Source organism: Lithobates pipiens, unplaced genomic scaffold (assembly GCF_037356315.1).
Source record: "Lithobates pipiens isolate NorthernLeopardFrog02 unplaced genomic scaffold, aLitPip1_a1.2 Scaffold_23, whole genome shotgun sequence".
NCBI classification, from domain to species: Eukaryota; Metazoa; Chordata; class Amphibia; order Anura; family Ranidae; genus Lithobates; species Lithobates pipiens.
The window spans coordinates 198,586,520-198,605,055 of NW_027507785.1; positions in this window are offsets into that span (position 1 = coordinate 198,586,520).

The window sequence follows — 18,536 nt, forward strand, 5'->3', positions numbered from 1 at the left end:
TCTAAATGTACACCTGAGCGCACACTGGTCCTCTTCAGGTGGCTGTGAAGCTGAGGTAGCGTCCGGCTTATATAAGAAGTTACAGGTGCGAAGAAACAGCCCACCAAATTCCTCCAATGACGGCTTGTTGCTAAGGGATATTGCACCAATAGCCCTGCTGAGAGAAAGGAAAGAAAATGCACAGGCAAAGAGCCATCTGCCCTGTCCCATGCGGGCCCCCGGTTAATGCCGGGGACCGAAAATTCTGGGCTCTAGATTCTCTCATTTTCTCTTATTCCGCGTACAGACGATCCAACATTCCGACAACCCAACCGTGGATTTTTTTCCGACGTATTTTGGCTCAAACTTGTCTTTCATACACACAGTCGCACAAATGTTGTCGGAAATTCTGATCGCCAAGTACGCGGTGACGTACAACACTTACGACGGCACTATAAAAAGGAAGTCCAATACCAAGTGCGCCACCCTTTGGGCTCCTTCTGCTAATCTCGTGTTGGTAGAAGTTCGGTTAGAGACATTTCGTGCTTTTCAGTTTGTTACTGCTCTTCAGTTTGTGCTTGTGGGTTTGTATCTGTTTTTCAGTGTGTGTTGTCAGTTCATATGTGTTTTTCAGTCCATTCTTGTCAGCTCATTTCTGATTTTCAGCCCACTCTTCTCAGGCCTTTCTGATTTTTAGTGCATTCTGTTAGTTCGTTCTGACCATCCGACCGTTTTAAAGCCATGTTGCGGGTACATACTCATCACAGAGTTTGTGCTGTGCAGGGGCTTGGTGTTGGGGTTCTTACTCTGACCCAAGCCCAGTCCATGAACAGGGCGAGGAGGAGTTCACAGACGGAGAATTGGTTGCTCCAGCATGACCAATTCTCGCACATGCCTTTGTTGTGGGAGATCCAGGAGAAAAATCCGGATGATTTCAGGAATTATCTCTGGGTGATGGACCCCGTTTTTCACAACCTGTTGGCTTTGCTGTCCCCTTATATTATGAAGCAGGATGCCTGCATGCGGTAAGTCCTCACTCCCGAGCAGAGGCTCATAGCCAACTTGCGGTACTTGGCGATGGGGAGAAGTCTGCAGGACATCAAGTTCTCGACAGGCATCTCCCCCAGGCTCTGGGGATCATTATTCCAGAGACCTGTTCTGCCATAATGCAGGTCCTGCAGAAGCACTATATTAAGGTAAGTTTTCTCCTTTAATATCACAGTCTATGTATTTAATGTTTGCTAATGTATTGTATTTATTTAATCATTCCCCTAATTACGCTGTGAATGCGCCCTTTGTCCTCATGTATGCTGTAAGCTTTTAATGGTCCTTTTTTGTCCTTCATACATATTTGCCTTCACTAACCTCTCCAGCATGCTATCCTGCTAGCCCATACACACATAGCCTACTCACTTAAAAATGTATTTTGTCTGCTCCATTGTAGTGCTTACCCTAAACACCCTCTAAAATGTGTTTAAATGTTATTTTTGTCCTTAAATTCAAGCATAGTGCAAGAGCCCCCCCCCCCCCCACACTGCTAAGTCAACCAATACCAATCTTCTATCTGCTGACTTTGCCAAACCCAAGTGAGACAAAAATATCTGGAGTACTTTGCAGGTAGGGCGGCCATTGATATGCTGAAACATTTTTAAAATGAACTAATATTTCATTTGATTTACTGATTGTGTTTCTTTTTGCTGTCTCCTAGGTTTTCTAATGGGCTTTTCTTTTTGGCAATTTTCTTATGGTCAAAAATAAAATTTTATTTGATACATGAGGTGACAATCTCTTCTTCAGCTAACTATTATGTTGTGGGTCTGCTACACACATACCTTGTTTTTGTTGTTAATGTATGTAATACATTAATGATAAAAAAAATATTCATCCTTTTCAGCACCATTAATTGTTTTGAGTCCCTAAAATGGCCTGATTGGGGCGAATTTTAGAGCACTATGGGGGTTATTTACTAAAGGCAAATCCACTTTGCACTGCAACTTGATTTGCCTTTAGTAAATACCCCCATTGTCACTGTAAACTACAACAAAAACAGGTATTGAGCATTGAAATAAGAAGCCACACATTGAGTATAAAACATTTTACTCTGTGAACATTCACTTGTGCATTAGAAAGGGGTTTTTGAACAAACCAATATCTTTGGTGTATACAATTTTTATGGTTGACATTAGAAATAGCATTTTTTTGGTTAAACAGGCATGTTTAAAACCATAATAACATACACAACACAGGAACTCATAAAGTATAACTTTGAAAAATTGAAGGCAATATCAGACATTAGTATGTCCAAACTCTGTTGATCTTGCCTTCATCAGATGGGGTGATGTCACCCTTGTAAAAGCCAAATTTTGAAGATGCACACATATTGGGAGTCAAAATGTGGATTTTCCTCCGGATATCATGCCTAATGTCAACATGTGCTAGCTCCCATCATGGGAGATCAATGGACGTGTTTCGGGGGTGCAACCCCTTCCTCTCATCTACTTGAGTTGCGAGGAAGGGGTTGCACCCACAAAACACATACATTGATATCCCGTGATGGCAGATAGGACATGTTGACACACTGTGTGCATCTTCAAAATTTGGCTTTCTAATTACTTTAAATTGATTCAAAGAACGAATTACACGTCAAAACGGTACAATTTTTGTGTGTTCTAGATTCTGCCTAAAACATCAATGATGTTCTTAATTTTTTGTTGAACATCATTGATGTTTTCCTTTATCTTTTTTATAAATCAGGATTGCACACCATGATCTCCCTGTTGTGGACGTGTGCACTTGCACTGGGGAAATTAGTTTCTTCTTCCACAACATCCACCTCACCTAAAATTAAAAAAAAACACACCATGTATTATAAATATGCAGGCATACAACTATTACCTGAAGCTGTGGTCTCAGACATTCACCTGTTATGGTCACTATACTGCTTATAGATTGAGGCCTATATTGGGACAAGAGTAGGGAAGTTTAGCCTGACATTAGGGTTTGTCTTATGTTGTGTCTTGCAGAGAATATGAATAAATTCAATGATCATGATTTCCTCCCCAACTTCATTGATAAGTACAGAGAGCTGCCCTGTCTTTGGCAAGTGAAACACCAATTTTATAATAGCAAACTAAAGAGGAAGGCAGAGCTGGATCAACTGTTGGAATTGGTGAAGCCGGTGATTAACATGGCAGACATCAACTATTTGAAGTGCAAAATTGTTGGCCTGAGGAGCACATATAATAGGGAACACAAAAAGTTCCAGGATTCCATGAGATCAGGAGCAGCAGCAGATGATGTTTATGTCCCCAGGCTCTGGTACTACGACAGACTGCGTTTTTTGTCAGACCAGACTGAAATCAGGCCATCACTCTCAACCCTTCCTTTCCACCTCAGATGAGGCTTCCAACGTACTGTACAACCTGGGCCTTCCACCCAGGAAGATGTGGAGGAGCCCAGCTTGAGCCAGGTATAGCATTGTTCAACATATTTCTTGACAAAAAAATGAATGATGTTAACTATTAATGGATCACTAATTTCTGATTTAACAAAGTGGTTTACATATCAATAGGCAGTAGAAGCCAAAAATGATTGGGACAAAAATGAAAAATGCTGGAGTCAGATAGTCTTTTCTATTGGTTAACATTCAACAGTCATGAGCTCAAAATTGTGTGTGATTGATGACCAAAAAATTTAAACTATGTACCATTTTCATACACAGGAAATTCTCAGACAGGAGGAGGCCGTGGAAAGTGGCAGCCAGGGGGTGGCAGTGGAAAGTGGCAGCCAGGAGGTGGCCGTTCCCAGTAGCCTGACCGAATTCCAGGTTCCTCCCCTCCACCTTCCAACAAAAAGGCCCACGAAGGGAAGGAACATGGAGGAGTCAGCGCTTGGTTTGATTCGGCAGGCTACTGCGGTACTCACAACAACCCCCAAGTGTTCAAGAAGCCTTTGCGTGTATGACGGCCAGTAAGATGCAGGAAATTAAGGTGGGCATAATCAGTGAGGAGCTCATATTTCAGGTCTTAAATAAGGTTCGGTTTGGTCTGGCAAAAGACACAGGCTGTTGTAAGTCCACAGCCTGGGGACATATATGTCATCTGCTGCTGCTCCCAATCTCTTGTAGTCCTGGACCGGATTGTGCTCCCTACTAAATGGACTCCTCAAGCTACCAATTTTGCCTGTCAAATAATTGATGTCTGCCCTGGGGTACAAAGGCTTCAACAATTTCAATAGTTTATTCAGCGATGCCTCTTTATTTTGTTATGACCCCTAATAAATTTATATATATTTTTTTTAAATCCTTGGCTATGTGTTTTAGTTCAAAAAGGACAGTTTGTGAGTAGGCAGGTACATTTCAAAAATACAATGTCAAATTAACAAGGGACACCAACACCAGCCAACCACCAAAAAATAAAAGCTAATAATGGTGTTGTGGTAACTTGACACATAAAACGACAAAAAAGATTATGGAAATCACTATAAAAATTTATATATATATATATATATATATATATATATATATACACACATACTGTATATATAAAAACATTATTCTGGAGATATGGCAAAAAATAAATAAAAAATATTCAGGAGATCACGGGAAATAATAAAGAGTTTGTCAGAACTGAATATCAGCAGCAAAACGACTTCATTGTTCTAGCATTCTAGAAGAGAATAAGCTGCATTAAAATATTAAAAACTTCGTAGCGTGACGAATGTGCTATCTCCATTACGAATGCTAGTTTTACCAGACCGAGCTCTTCCGTCTCGTACTTGATTCAGAGCATGCATGGAATTTTGTGCGTCGGAACTGTGTTTACACGCAACAAGTTTTTTTGTTGGAAAATTTGAAAAACCAGCTCTCAAACAGTTGTTGTCGGAAATTCCGACAGCAAATGTCCGGTGGAGCTTGTTGTCAGAATTTCCGACAACAAGCTCACATCGAACATTAGCTGTTGGAAATTCCGATTGTCTGTACGCGGCATTAGACCCTCACTTTAGAAAACTGCTTAAATCTATTGTTATTGGATTTCAGTGTGCCTGGTTTAATGGTAAATTATACAACAACTTGTGTGTGCCACAATTGTGCCTTAGTGAATACCCTGTACACTTTGTTCCTTGCTTGAGCTTGTGTATTCTTTTACTAGAAAATTGAATAAAAAAAATTAAACCACAAAAAGAGGAAAATAAACAGTGCTGCACTATAAAAAAAACATCAATAATAAAAGTGTAACTAAAAATGGTAATCAAACATATATTGCTGAAAGTTCATATATAGTATCTGTGACTGACTGAAGTGAATTAAAAAAAATAGGATTTTTTGTACTCACCATAAAATCCTTTTCTCTGTAATGCACCGACTGACACAGCTCCTCTCTTAGCCATGGGGTTGTTACGCCACCTTTAGGAGAAGACTAGGCATAACATTTTATGAAAAAACACAGAACTTTTAGTTCCGCCCAAGGGACGGTCCCTTAGAGAACAACCCCCCAGCCTGCCATGCAGCTATCAGTCCGTCAACAAGCAGTATAACAAAGTAAATTAGGAGGAGCGGGTGCTGTGTCAATCGGTGAATTACAGAGAAAAGGATTTTACGGTGAGTACAAAAAATCCTATTTTGTCTTATATTCACCGACTGACACAGCTCATCTCTTAGCCATTGGGACGTCCCAAAGCAGTGCCAAAACGAGGGGTGGGAAAACAGCATAAAAAACTTCATCCACCAGGGCAAGTGGGAACTAGTATGAACTATACCCACAAAACAATAGTGTATGGCAAAAACACCACAAAAAAACAGGGTGCTCCTCAACAGAGAGACCCTACCTTCAAACCGCACCAAAACTGAGGTAACAAATGCAACAGTGTATTAACTTAAAGGTACTGAGTTTTTACCCAAAAACCAGGAAAAAATAAAAAAATTGCATATGCAATTGCAACTATATGGCCCCCTGCAAAACTTTGTAGCCAAAACAGTCATCAGCCGATGCACTGACATCTACCTTGTAGAACTTTGTAAAAGTGTGAACAGATGACCAGGTCGCCGCTTTACACACTTGGACGACAGATACTTGATGTCGGAAGGCCCAAGACGTTCCGATGGCCCTTGTGGAGTGGGCCATGACCGGAAAGGGGGGCACCTGCCCCTTCAAGGCGTAGGCTTGCACTACAATCTGCCTGATCCACCTGGAAATGGTGGCCAACGAGACCACCATGCCTTTCTTTGGACCAGCCACTAAACAGTGAGTCTGACTTCCGGAAGGGAGCCGTGGCAGACAAATACATCCTCAGAGCCGGAACCATGTCCAGGGAATGGAGGGCCACCTCCATAGGATGTGTCGGCTTAGGACACAAGGATGGTAACACAATGTCCTCATTGATGTGAAACGCCAAGACCACCTTCGGCAGAAAAGAAGGTTGTGGACGCAACACCACCTTATCCCTGTGGATAACCAGATAAGGTGACTTGCAGGACAAGGCCGCGAGTTCTGAAACCCTCCTGGCCGATGTGATGGCCACTACAAAGACCACTTTCTGGGAAAGATTCAACAGAGGGATATCTCTGATATTTTCAAAAGGCGGTTTTTGCAGCTCCGACAACACCAGATTCATATCCCACGGAGGTAACGGTGGACACACCGGAGGAACAACATGCTGGACCCCTTGGACAAAAGTACTCACTAGAGAGTGAGATGCCAGGGGTCACTGAAAAAAGACAGCCAAAGCTGATATTTGTCCTTTAAGGGTACTCAAGGCCAATTTCTGGTCTACTCCTTGCTGAAGAAACAGCAGGATCCTGGATATAGAAAAGGAGCGCGGATGCCATCCTTTCTCCTCACACATGGAGATGTAAGCCTTCCAGGTACGATGATATATCTGCCGAGATTATTTCCATGCTCTCAACATAGTTGGGATCATTGAGTCCGACAGACTCCGGTTCCTCAACACCTGGGTCTCAATAGCCATGCCGTTAAAGCCAGCGATAGTAAAGCAGGATGGCGAATCGAACCTTGAGACAGAAGGTCTTCTCGCAACGGCAGTCGCCAGGGGGCATCTGCCACGAGGCGCACTAGGTCTGCATACCAGGGACATCTGGGGCAATCAATATTACTGGGATCCCCTCGGCCTCCACTCTGCGAAGAAGACGTGGTAACAGTTTCAGTGGAGGAAAGGCATAGATCAGCTGGTACTAATCCCACAGAGCCACCAGCGCGTCTGCCCATGGATCTCTTGTCCTGGACACGAATCTCAGCACCTTCCAATTGAGACGGGAGGCCAGAAGATCCATGTCTGGTGTGCCCCACCTCAGGCACAGTAGCCTGAACATCTCCGGATGCAATGCCCATTCTCCTGGGTCCAGCATCTGGCGACTTAGATAGTCCACCTGCCAGTTCTCCACTCCCGGGATGTAAATGGCCGACAGGGCCGGTAAATGTCACTCTACCCACCGAAGTATGTGAGCGACCTCCCGTGCGGCGGCCAAGCTTCTTGTTCCTCCTTGGTGATTGACATATGCCACAGCCGTGGCGTTGTCTGACTGGATCCTGATTGTACGCCCTTGCAGTCTCATCGACCATGTGGAGAGGCATAGCCTGATCGCTCTCAGTTTGAGCAGATTGATCAGCAACTTGGAATTCTCCATCGACCAGAGGCCCTGAGTTGACTGAACTCCCATTACTCCACCCCAGCCGGATAGGCTGGCATCTGTTGTGCTCACCGTCCATTTCAGAGGTAGGAACGACTTCCCGGAATGAAGTACTGGGGACCTCAGCCACTAGATCAGGGAATCCCTAACTAACTGGCTCACCTGGATCTGTTGATCCAGGGACAACAGAGATTTGTCCCACTTTGTCAAAATCTCTTTCTGCAGAACTTTGGTGTAGAACTTGGCATACGGTAATGCCTCGAAGGAGGACACCATGAGTCCCAGGAATTCGCATGCAGTAGCGTAGCGATGACCACTTGCGGTTCATCAAGTTTTCATTAGTTTTACCATTGCTCTCAGATTCTGCAGTTTGTCTAAATGGAGAAAAACTCTCGCTTCCATGGAGTCCAGCAGCAAGCCTAGGTACTCCAAATGCTAAGTCGGTACGATCACCGATTTTTTTAGGTTCAACAGCCACCCAAATTCCTGCAGAGTTTGCATGGTGATCGCCACATCCTCCTCTAACTCTAAGGCGGAAGATGCTCTCAGGAGATCGTCTCGGTAACCCACGATCTCGATCCTGCATTGCCGTAGCAACGCCAAAACAGGAACCAATACCTTGGTAAAGACTCGGGGGGGAGGGGGGGGAGAGCCACAAACTGGTAGTGGGCTTCCGCGACTGCAAATTGCAGAAATTTTTGATGCCGGAGGCATATGGGTATGTGCAGGTACGCATCCTGGATGTCTAAGGACATCAGGGAGTCCCCTTGATGGAGTGCAGCGATTACTGAGCGAACTGATTCCATTCTGAGCCTCTGTAATTTTACAAAGTAATTGAGGGCTTTTAGATCCAAGATTGGACGTACCCTTTCCTTCTTGGGAACTACAAACAGGTTTGAGTAGAGCCCCAGGAAATGTTCCGACTCCGGAACAGGTACTATCACCCCACGATTCAGCAGGTCCAAAGAGGGCCTCCCGGCTAGCCGGAAGTACGGGTATGCTGGAGGGGAATAATCTGTTTTGCGGCCAAGAAAGGAACTCTATCTTGTAACCGGAGGAAATCAGATCACAGACCCATTGGTCGGGCAGCCGAGAGGTCCACCGGCCTGCAAACTCCCGAAGGCGACCCCCCACCCGAGCTGCAGGTGGGGGCAAACCTTCATGCAGTAGCACTTTTGCTCGCAGGCTTGCGGTTCCAGGGACGCTTTTGTCCTTCAGAAGTCGTCCTGTCGGGCTGGGGTCGTTTGGCCGAAGCTCCGGGCGGATGAAAAAGCCGTTTGTGAGCGGAAAGTGAGGGCCCTTGCCTACGGCGTGGCTCCTTAGCCTTCCTGGCCTGTGGGAGTACCACCTGTGGCATTTTTAATAATGTCATCCAAAGAGGCTCCAAAGAGGCGGTCGGCAAGGAAGGGCAGATCCGTCAGGTCTTTCTTGGATGCCTGGTCAGCCGACCAGCATTTTAACCAAATCAGGCGCCTCAGCACCACTGCTAACACTGAAGACCTGGATAACAGATGGAGGGTATTCAGGGCCACATCCCAAATGCACTTAAGGCCTTGCACTAGTTGGTCTGCTAGTTCCACACAGACAGGAGAAGCCCGTTGTTCTCCCAATTCGCGGTGCAACAGTTTTGCCCACTCTGTTAGTGTCTGCGACACAAGTGCGGATGCCAGTACTGGTCGCATGGTTGACCCCACAACCGTAAACAAGGAACGAGCCACTGCCTTGGCCTTCCTGTCCATGGGATCCTTAAATGCAGGAGCCCCCTCAACCGGAATCATGGTTACTTTGTTTAACCTGGATACAGGGGGGTCCACGACCGGAGGAGCCGACCACTTATTGAGAAGGCTCTACACAAAGGGGTAATGCACCGTCATGTATTTGGGGACCGAAAAGGTCCATTGCGGTCGACCCCATTCTTTGTAAATGAACTTGTCAAAATAAGTCAGATACGGGAACACCTTAGGTGAACGGGCTGGCTTACGGAACCCAAAGAGGACCGCTACATCAGCAGGGGGATCTGCTGGCTCCTGAATCTTTAGGGTATCATGCAGGGCTGTGATAAGTGCTCCAACAAGCGCTTTATCGTGCACGGACCCGGACGGGGACTCATCCTCACTGTCCTGGTCAGTGTCATATGAAACATCAGAGCTCTGCCTAGAGGGCGGGGGAGGGGGGCAGGGGCCACTTTACTGGGAACGGCAGCCAGGAGGTGGCCGTTCCCAGTAGCCTGACCGAATTCCAGGTTCCTCCCCTCCACCTTCCAACAAAAAGGCCCACGAAGGGAAGGAACATGGAGGAGTCAGCGCTTGGTTTGATTCGGCAGGCTACTGCGGTACTCACAACAACCCCCAAGTGTTCAAGAAGCCTTTGCGTGTATGACGGCCAGTAAGATGCAGGAAATTAAGGTGGGCATAATCAGTGAGGAGCTCATATTTCAGGTCTTAAATAAGGTTCGGTTTGGTCTGGCAAAAGACACAGGCTGTTGTAAGTCCACAGCCTGGGGACATATATGTCATCTGCTGCTGCTCCCAATCTCTTGTAGTCCTGGACCGGATTGTGCTCCCTACTAAATGGACTCCTCAAGCTACCAATTTTGCCTGTCAAATAATTGATGTCTGCCCTGGGGTACAAAGGCTTCAACAATTTCAATAGTTTATTCAGCGATGCCTCTTTATTTTGTTATGACCCCTAATAAATTTATATATATTTTTTTTAAATCCTTGGCTATGTGTTTTAGTTCAAAAAGGACAGTTTGTGAGTAGGCAGGTACATTTCAAAAATACAATGTCAAATTAACAAGGGACACCAACACCAGCCAACCACCAAAAAATAAAAGCTAATAATGGTGTTGTGGTAACTTGACACATAAAACGACAAAAAAGATTATGGAAATCACTATAAAAATTTATATATATATATATATATATATATATATATATACACACATACTGTATATATAAAAACATTATTCTGGAGATATGGCAAAAAATAAATAAAAAATATTCAGGAGATCACGGGAAATAATAAAGAGTTTGTCAGAACTGAATATCAGCAGCAAAACGACTTCATTGTTCTAGCATTCTAGAAGAGAATAAGCTGCATTAAAATATTAAAAACTTCGTAGCGTGACGAATGTGCTATCTCCATTACGAATGCTAGTTTTACCAGACCGAGCTCTTCCGTCTCGTACTTGATTCAGAGCATGCATGGAATTTTGTGCGTCGGAACTGTGTTTACACGCAACAAGTTTTTTTGTTGGAAAATTTGAAAAACCAGCTCTCAAACAGTTGTTGTCGGAAATTCCGACAGCAAATGTCCGGTGGAGCTTGTTGTCAGAATTTCCGACAACAAGCTCACATCGAACATTAGCTGTTGGAAATTCCGATTGTCTGTACGCGGCATTAGACCCTCACTTTAGAAAACTGCTTAAATCTATTGTTATTGGATTTCAGTGTGCCTGGTTTAATGGTAAATTATACAACAACTTGTGTGTGCCACAATTGTGCCTTAGTGAATACCCTGTACACTTTGTTCCTTGCTTGAGCTTGTGTATTCTTTTACTAGAAAATTGAATAAAAAAAATTAAACCACAAAAAGAGGAAAATAAACAGTGCTGCACTATAAAAAAAACATCAATAATAAAAGTGTAACTAAAAATGGTAATCAAACATATATTGCTGAAAGTTCATATATAGTATCTGTGACTGACTGAAGTGAATTAAAAAAAATAGGATTTTTTGTACTCACCATAAAATCCTTTTCTCTGTAATGCACCGACTGACACAGCTCCTCTCTTAGCCATGGGGTTGTTACGCCACCTTTAGGAGAAGACTAGGCATAACATTTTATGAAAAAACACAGAACTTTTAGTTCCGCCCAAGGGACGGTCCCTTAGAGAACAACCCCCCAGCCTGCCATGCAGCTATCAGTCCGTCAACAAGCAGTATAACAAAGTAAATTAGGAGGAGCGGGTGCTGTGTCAATCGGTGAATTACAGAGAAAAGGATTTTACGGTGAGTACAAAAAATCCTATTTTGTCTTATATTCACCGACTGACACAGCTCATCTCTTAGCCATTGGGACGTCCCAAAGCAGTGCCAAAACGAGGGGTGGGAAAACAGCATAAAAAACTTCATCCACCAGGGCAAGTGGGAACTAGTATGAACTATACCCACAAAACAATAGTGTATGGCAAAAACACCACAAAAAAACAGGGTGCTCCTCAACAGAGAGACCCTACCTTCAAACCGCACCAAAACTGAGGTAACAAATGCAACAGTGTATTAACTTAAAGGTACTGAGTTTTTACCCAAAAACCAGGAAAAAATAAAAAAATTGCATATGCAATTGCAACTATATGGCCCCCTGCAAAACTTTGTAGCCAAAACAGTCATCAGCCGATGCACTGACATCTACCTTGTAGAACTTTGTAAAAGTGTGAACAGATGACCAGGTCGCCGCTTTACACACTTGGACGACAGATACTTGATGTCGGAAGGCCCAAGACGTTCCGATGGCCCTTGTGGAGTGGGCCATGACCGGAAAGGGGGGCACCTGCCCCTTCAAGGCGTAGGCTTGCACTACAATCTGCCTGATCCACCTGGAAATGGTGGCCAACGAGACCACCATGCCTTTCTTTGGACCAGCCACTAAACAGTGAGTCTGACTTCCGGAAGGGAGCCGTGGCAGACAAATACATCCTCAGAGCCGGAACCATGTCCAGGGAATGGAGGGCCACCTCCATAGGATGTGTCGGCTTAGGACACAAGGATGGTAACACAATGTCCTCATTGATGTGAAACGCCAAGACCACCTTCGGCAGAAAAGAAGGTTGTGGACGCAACACCACCTTATCCCTGTGGATAACCAGATAAGGTGACTTGCAGGACAAGGCCGCGAGTTCTGAAACCCTCCTGGCCGATGTGATGGCCACTACAAAGACCACTTTCTGGGAAAGATTCAACAGAGGGATATCTCTGATATTTTCAAAAGGCGGTTTTTGCAGCTCCGACAACACCAGATTCATATCCCACGGAGGTAACGGTGGACACACCGGAGGAACAACATGCTGGACCCCTTGGACAAAAGTACTCACTAGAGAGTGAGATGCCAGGGGTCACTGAAAAAAGACAGCCAAAGCTGATATTTGTCCTTTAAGGGTACTCAAGGCCAATTTCTGGTCTACTCCTTGCTGAAGAAACAGCAGGATCCTGGATATAGAAAAGGAGCGCGGATGCCATCCTTTCTCCTCACACATGGAGATGTAAGCCTTCCAGGTACGATGATATATCTGCCGAGATTATTTCCATGCTCTCAACATAGTTGGGATCATTGAGTCCGACAGACTCCGGTTCCTCAACACCTGGGTCTCAATAGCCATGCCGTTAAAGCCAGCGATAGTAAAGCAGGATGGCGAATCGAACCTTGAGACAGAAGGTCTTCTCGCAACGGCAGTCGCCAGGGGGCATCTGCCACGAGGCGCACTAGGTCTGCATACCAGGGACATCTGGGGCAATCAATATTACTGGGATCCCCTCGGCCTCCACTCTGCGAAGAAGACGTGGTAACAGTTTCAGTGGAGGAAAGGCATAGATCAGCTGGTACTAATCCCACAGAGCCACCAGCGCGTCTGCCCATGGATCTCTTGTCCTGGACACGAATCTCAGCACCTTCCAATTGAGACGGGAGGCCAGAAGATCCATGTCTGGTGTGCCCCACCTCAGGCACAGTAGCCTGAACATCTCCGGATGCAATGCCCATTCTCCTGGGTCCAGCATCTGGCGACTTAGATAGTCCACCTGCCAGTTCTCCACTCCCGGGATGTAAATGGCCGACAGGGCCGGTAAATGTCACTCTACCCACCGAAGTATGTGAGCGACCTCCCGTGCGGCGGCCAAGCTTCTTGTTCCTCCTTGGTGATTGACATATGCCACAGCCATGGCGTTGTCTGACTGGATCCTGATTGTACGCCCTTGCAGTCTCATCGACCATGTGGAGAGGCATAGCCTGATCGCTCTCAGTTTGAGCAGATTGATCAGCAACTTGGAATTCTCCATCGACCAGAGGCCCTGAGTTGACTGAACTCCCATTACTCCACCCCAGCCGGATAGGCTGGCATCTGTTGTGCTCACCGTCCATTTCAGAGGTAGGAACGACTTCCCGGAATGAAGTACTGGGGACCTCAGCCACTAGATCAGGGAATCCCTAACTAACTGGCTCACCTGGATCTGTTGATCCAGGGACAACAGAGATTTGTCCCACTTTGTCAAAATCTCTTTCTGCAGAACTTTGGTGTAGAACTTGGCATACGGTAATGCCTCGAAGGAGGACACCATGAGTCCCAGGAATTCGCATGCAGTAGCGTAGCGATGACCACTTGCGGTTCATCAAGTTTTCATTAGTTTTACCATTGCTCTCAGATTCTGCAGTTTGTCTAAATGGAGAAAAACTCTCGCTTCCATGGAGTCCAGCAGCAAGCCTAGGTACTCCAAATGCTAAGTCGGTACGATCACCGATTTTTTTAGGTTCAACAGCCACCCAAATTCCTGCAGAGTTTGCATGGTGATCGCCACATCCTCCTCTAACTCTAAGGCGGAAGATGCTCTCAGGAGATCGTCTCGGTAACCCACGATCTCGATCCTGCATTGCCGTAGCAACGCCAAAACAGGAACCAATACCTTGGTAAAGACTCGGGGGGGAGGGGGGGGAGAGCCACAAACTGGTAGTGGGCTTCCGCGACTGCAAATTGCAGAAATTTTTGATGCCGGAGGCATATGGGTATGTGCAGGTACGCATCCTGGATGTCTAAGGACATCAGGGAGTCCCCTTGATGGAGTGCAGCGATTACTGAGCGAACTGATTCCATTCTGAGCCTCTGTAATTTTACAAAGTAATTGAGGGCTTTTAGATCCAAGATTGGACGTACCCTTTCCTTCTTGGGAACTACAAACAGGTTTGAGTAGAGCCCCAGGAAATGTTCCGACTCCGGAACAGGTACTATCACCCCACGATTCAGCAGGTCCAAAGAGGGCCTCCCGGCTAGCCGGAAGTACGGGTATGCTGGAGGGGAATAATCTGTTTTGCGGCCAAGAAAGGAACTCTATCTTGTAACCGGAGGAAATCAGATCACAGACCCATTGGTCGGGCAGCCGAGAGGTCCACCGGCCTGCAAACTCCCGAAGGCGACCCCCCACCCGAGCTGCAGGTGGGGGCAAACCTTCATGCAGTAGCACTTTTGCTCGCAGGCTTGCGGTTCCAGGGACGCTTTTGTCCTTCAGAAGTCGTCCTGTCGGGCTGGGGTCGTTTGGCCGAAGCTCCGGGCGGATGAAAAAGCCGTTTGTGAGCGGAAAGTGAGGGCCCTTGCCTACGGCGTGGCTCCTTAGCCTTCCTGGCCTGTGGGAGTACCACCTGTGGCATTTTTAATAATGTCATCCAAAGAGGCTCCAAAGAGGCGGTCGGCAAGGAAGGGCAGATCCGTCAGGTCTTTCTTGGATGCCTGGTCAGCCGACCAGCATTTTAACCAAATCAGGCGCCTCAGCACCACTGCTAACACTGAAGACCTGGATAACAGATGGAGGGTATTCAGGGCCACATCCCAAATGCACTTAAGGCCTTGCACTAGTTGGTCTGCTAGTTCCACACAGACAGGAGAAGCCCGTTGTTCTCCCAATTCGCGGTGCAACAGTTTTGCCCACTCTGTTAGTGTCTGCGACACAAGTGCGGATGCCAGTACTGGTCGCATGGTTGACCCCACAACCGTAAACAAGGAACGAGCCACTGCCTTGGCCTTCCTGTCCATGGGATCCTTAAATGCAGGAGCCCCCTCAACCGGAATCATGGTTACTTTGTTTAACCTGGATACAGGGGGGTCCACGACCGGAGGAGCCGACCACTTATTGAGAAGGCTCTACACAAAGGGGTAATGCACCGTCATGTATTTGGGGACCGAAAAGGTCCATTGCGGTCGACCCCATTCTTTGTAAATGAACTTGTCAAAATAAGTCAGATACGGGAACACCTTAGGTGAACGGGCTGGCTTACGGAACCCAAAGAGGACCGCTACATCAGCAGGGGGATCTGCTGGCTCCTGAATCTTTAGGGTATCATGCAGGGCTGTGATAAGTGCTCCAACAAGCGCTTTATCGTGCACGGACCCGGACGGGGACTCATCCTCACTGTCCTGGTCAGTGTCATATGAAACATCAGAGCTCTGCCTAGAGGGCGGGGGAGGGGGGCAGGGGCCACTTTATAGCACCCTTGCCCCCACGCACCACCTCCATCTTGGTAACAAATTGAGGACCGCCAACAAAGCGTCCAGGGGCACTGCGTATTCCACAGGTGAACCGGTTGCAATTGCCTGGATTTTGAGGGAAGAAACACCATGCTGACCCTACCCTGTCTGCCACCTGAAGGTGTCTTAGGACAGGGATGGTCCCACCCTCCTAACTGCTGCTGGCTGAGGGGCTCTATCCAGCAGGACTCACCACCCTGACTGGTTCTGCGCTGTCCAGCAAGTAGTACCTGTGTTCTCTGTCAGCTCCCAGGTGCAAAGGAATTCCCACTGTGTCATCCAAAGCTGCTGCTTATGGCACTGAAACTGATCTGGAATGTGCCCAGGCTCAAAGAAAATGGCCGCCAAGCATCCAGCATAAGGACATAAAGCACTGGGAAAATGGCCGCTGGACTACAGGAAAGCATGCTGCTACTAGAGTCTGATGAAAAACGCGATCAGGCTTCAAGAAAATGGCCGCCGTTCCCAAAGACAAAATCCAGGGAAAATGTCTGCCAGTTACAGGAGAGCATGCTGTTTCTTGTCCTCACCTAAGATGGCCGTTGAACACCGAAAACCATGAGGAACAGTGGCAGAAAATGGCAGTGATCAGCGCTGCAGGGATTACAGACACAGCCTCAACAGACACACCTCAGGGCACAGCCAGCCAGTGCAGCCCCCCCCAGGTGAGAGCCCCCCCGGAGAGCCCCTGTACATGACACATGCACCGCTCAGCAGCCACATGCAGCATCCCCTGCAGGGAGGGAGATGAGGGACCCCCGAATCGACCTCCCAGGGAATGCCCAGCTGCTCAGCAACACCGAGGCAGGAAGAGCTGTACTTACCAGTCCTCAAGAGCTGGGAGACATTCCTTCACAGACCCACTCTCCGAGCAGTACGGGGTGGCGGCTGGCCTCGCACACTGTGACGCAGACATCAGTAGCCCGGTCATATGTGCGCCCCGGGGGATAAAATCTCACAAACCACCTCTGGAGCTGAGGTATGTCATGGCCGGCCCAGCGCATAGCTGACCTGCAGACGCTCGCTGGCCAGGCTGGGGAGACTACAAGGATAAGGGTATCCAGCCTGTCACCCAGCCAGCTGTTGATAGCAGACCACAGGATCTTTCATCTTGCGCGAAAAGCAAAGCTTCTGCTGAAAAAACACGGACCGATGGGCCCGTCAGGGTTCCTAGGTCCTTCTCCTTCACTAGGCAAAAAAAAACAAAAAAACTGATTGGCTGCATGGGAGGCTGGGGGGTTGTTACCTAAGGGATGTCCCTTGGGCGGTACTAAAAGTTCTGTGTTTTTTCATAACATGTTATGCCTAGTCTTCTCCTAAAGGTGGCGTAACAACCCAATGGCTAAGAGAGGAGCTGTGTCTGTTGGTGTATATAAGAGAAATCAATAAACGAATGGCGCAAAAATCCAAAGTACTTGCGCTTTCCTCTACCAGTCTCATAGGCTGATCACCTCATATCTGAATAAAATCAGCAGTGTTCCCCTCTGGGGAGAATAGAGAAGGCTGGCGTGGTGCTGGTAATGCTGGTAATGACTTTCCTCCTTCAAATTGCTTATTCCCATGGGATAAAAATCCCAATCATCTCACCAGATATGATGGATATGCAAAAGAAGGAAGGCAGAATCTAGTGCTCTCCATTTAAAATGTTTAATTATATATAAAAAAAAAGGTAAGGTATAAAACTCACAAAGATGGCACTGTAAGCCGTGTAAGCTGAAAACACATTTCAGACACAATAGGTCTCACGATGGCCGCAATGTAATGTCAATACGCAGGCTCCGCCCCCTAGAAGAAAATCCAACTGCGAAGCATGGTGGTAGAAATGGTATGGTTTAGGGTTACAAAGTTACATAGTCAGGTTGAAAAAAGACACAAGTACATACAGTTCAAGCACAAAAAAAAATAATAATATAAAAAAAAAATGTTTTGCTTCCTTAGGGACTGGACAGCTTGCAGCCATTGAGTCAACTATGAATTTTGAATCAATGTGCTTGATGGGAATGTGAGTCAATTTGTACGAAAGTTACAGTTGAACCAGAGGTGAAACATTTACTATATTAAAATACTTGAAGCACACTAGCAAACAGTTCAAAAATATAAACTGGCCTAGTCAAAGCCCTGATTTGATTCCCATTAAAATGTTGTAGGGGAATCTAAAATGTGCAGTTCATTCAGGAAAACCCACAACCATGTTACAACTGAAGAAATTTTGCATGGAGGAGTGGTCAGAGTGATGTCAGGGACTAGTGAACACTTATGCAAAACATCTACATGAAGTCATTTCTGCTGAAGAGAGCAATATACCAGCTTCTAAAGTAAAGGGTGTACTTGCATTTTCCACAATACATCTATGGATTTTTTGTTGAATACCGTATATACTCGAGTATAGGCCGACCCGAATATAAGCCGAGGCCCCCAATTTACCCCCAAAAAAACTGGCAAACTTATTGACTCGTGTATAAGCCGAGGGTGAGACATGCCTGTCCATCCCTGTGTGTGTGTCCGTCCATCCCTGTGTGTCCGTCCATCCCTGTGTGTCCGTCCATCCCTGTGTGTGTGTGTGTCCATCCATCCATCCATCCCTGTGTGTGTGTGTCTCCATCCATCCATCCATCCATCCCT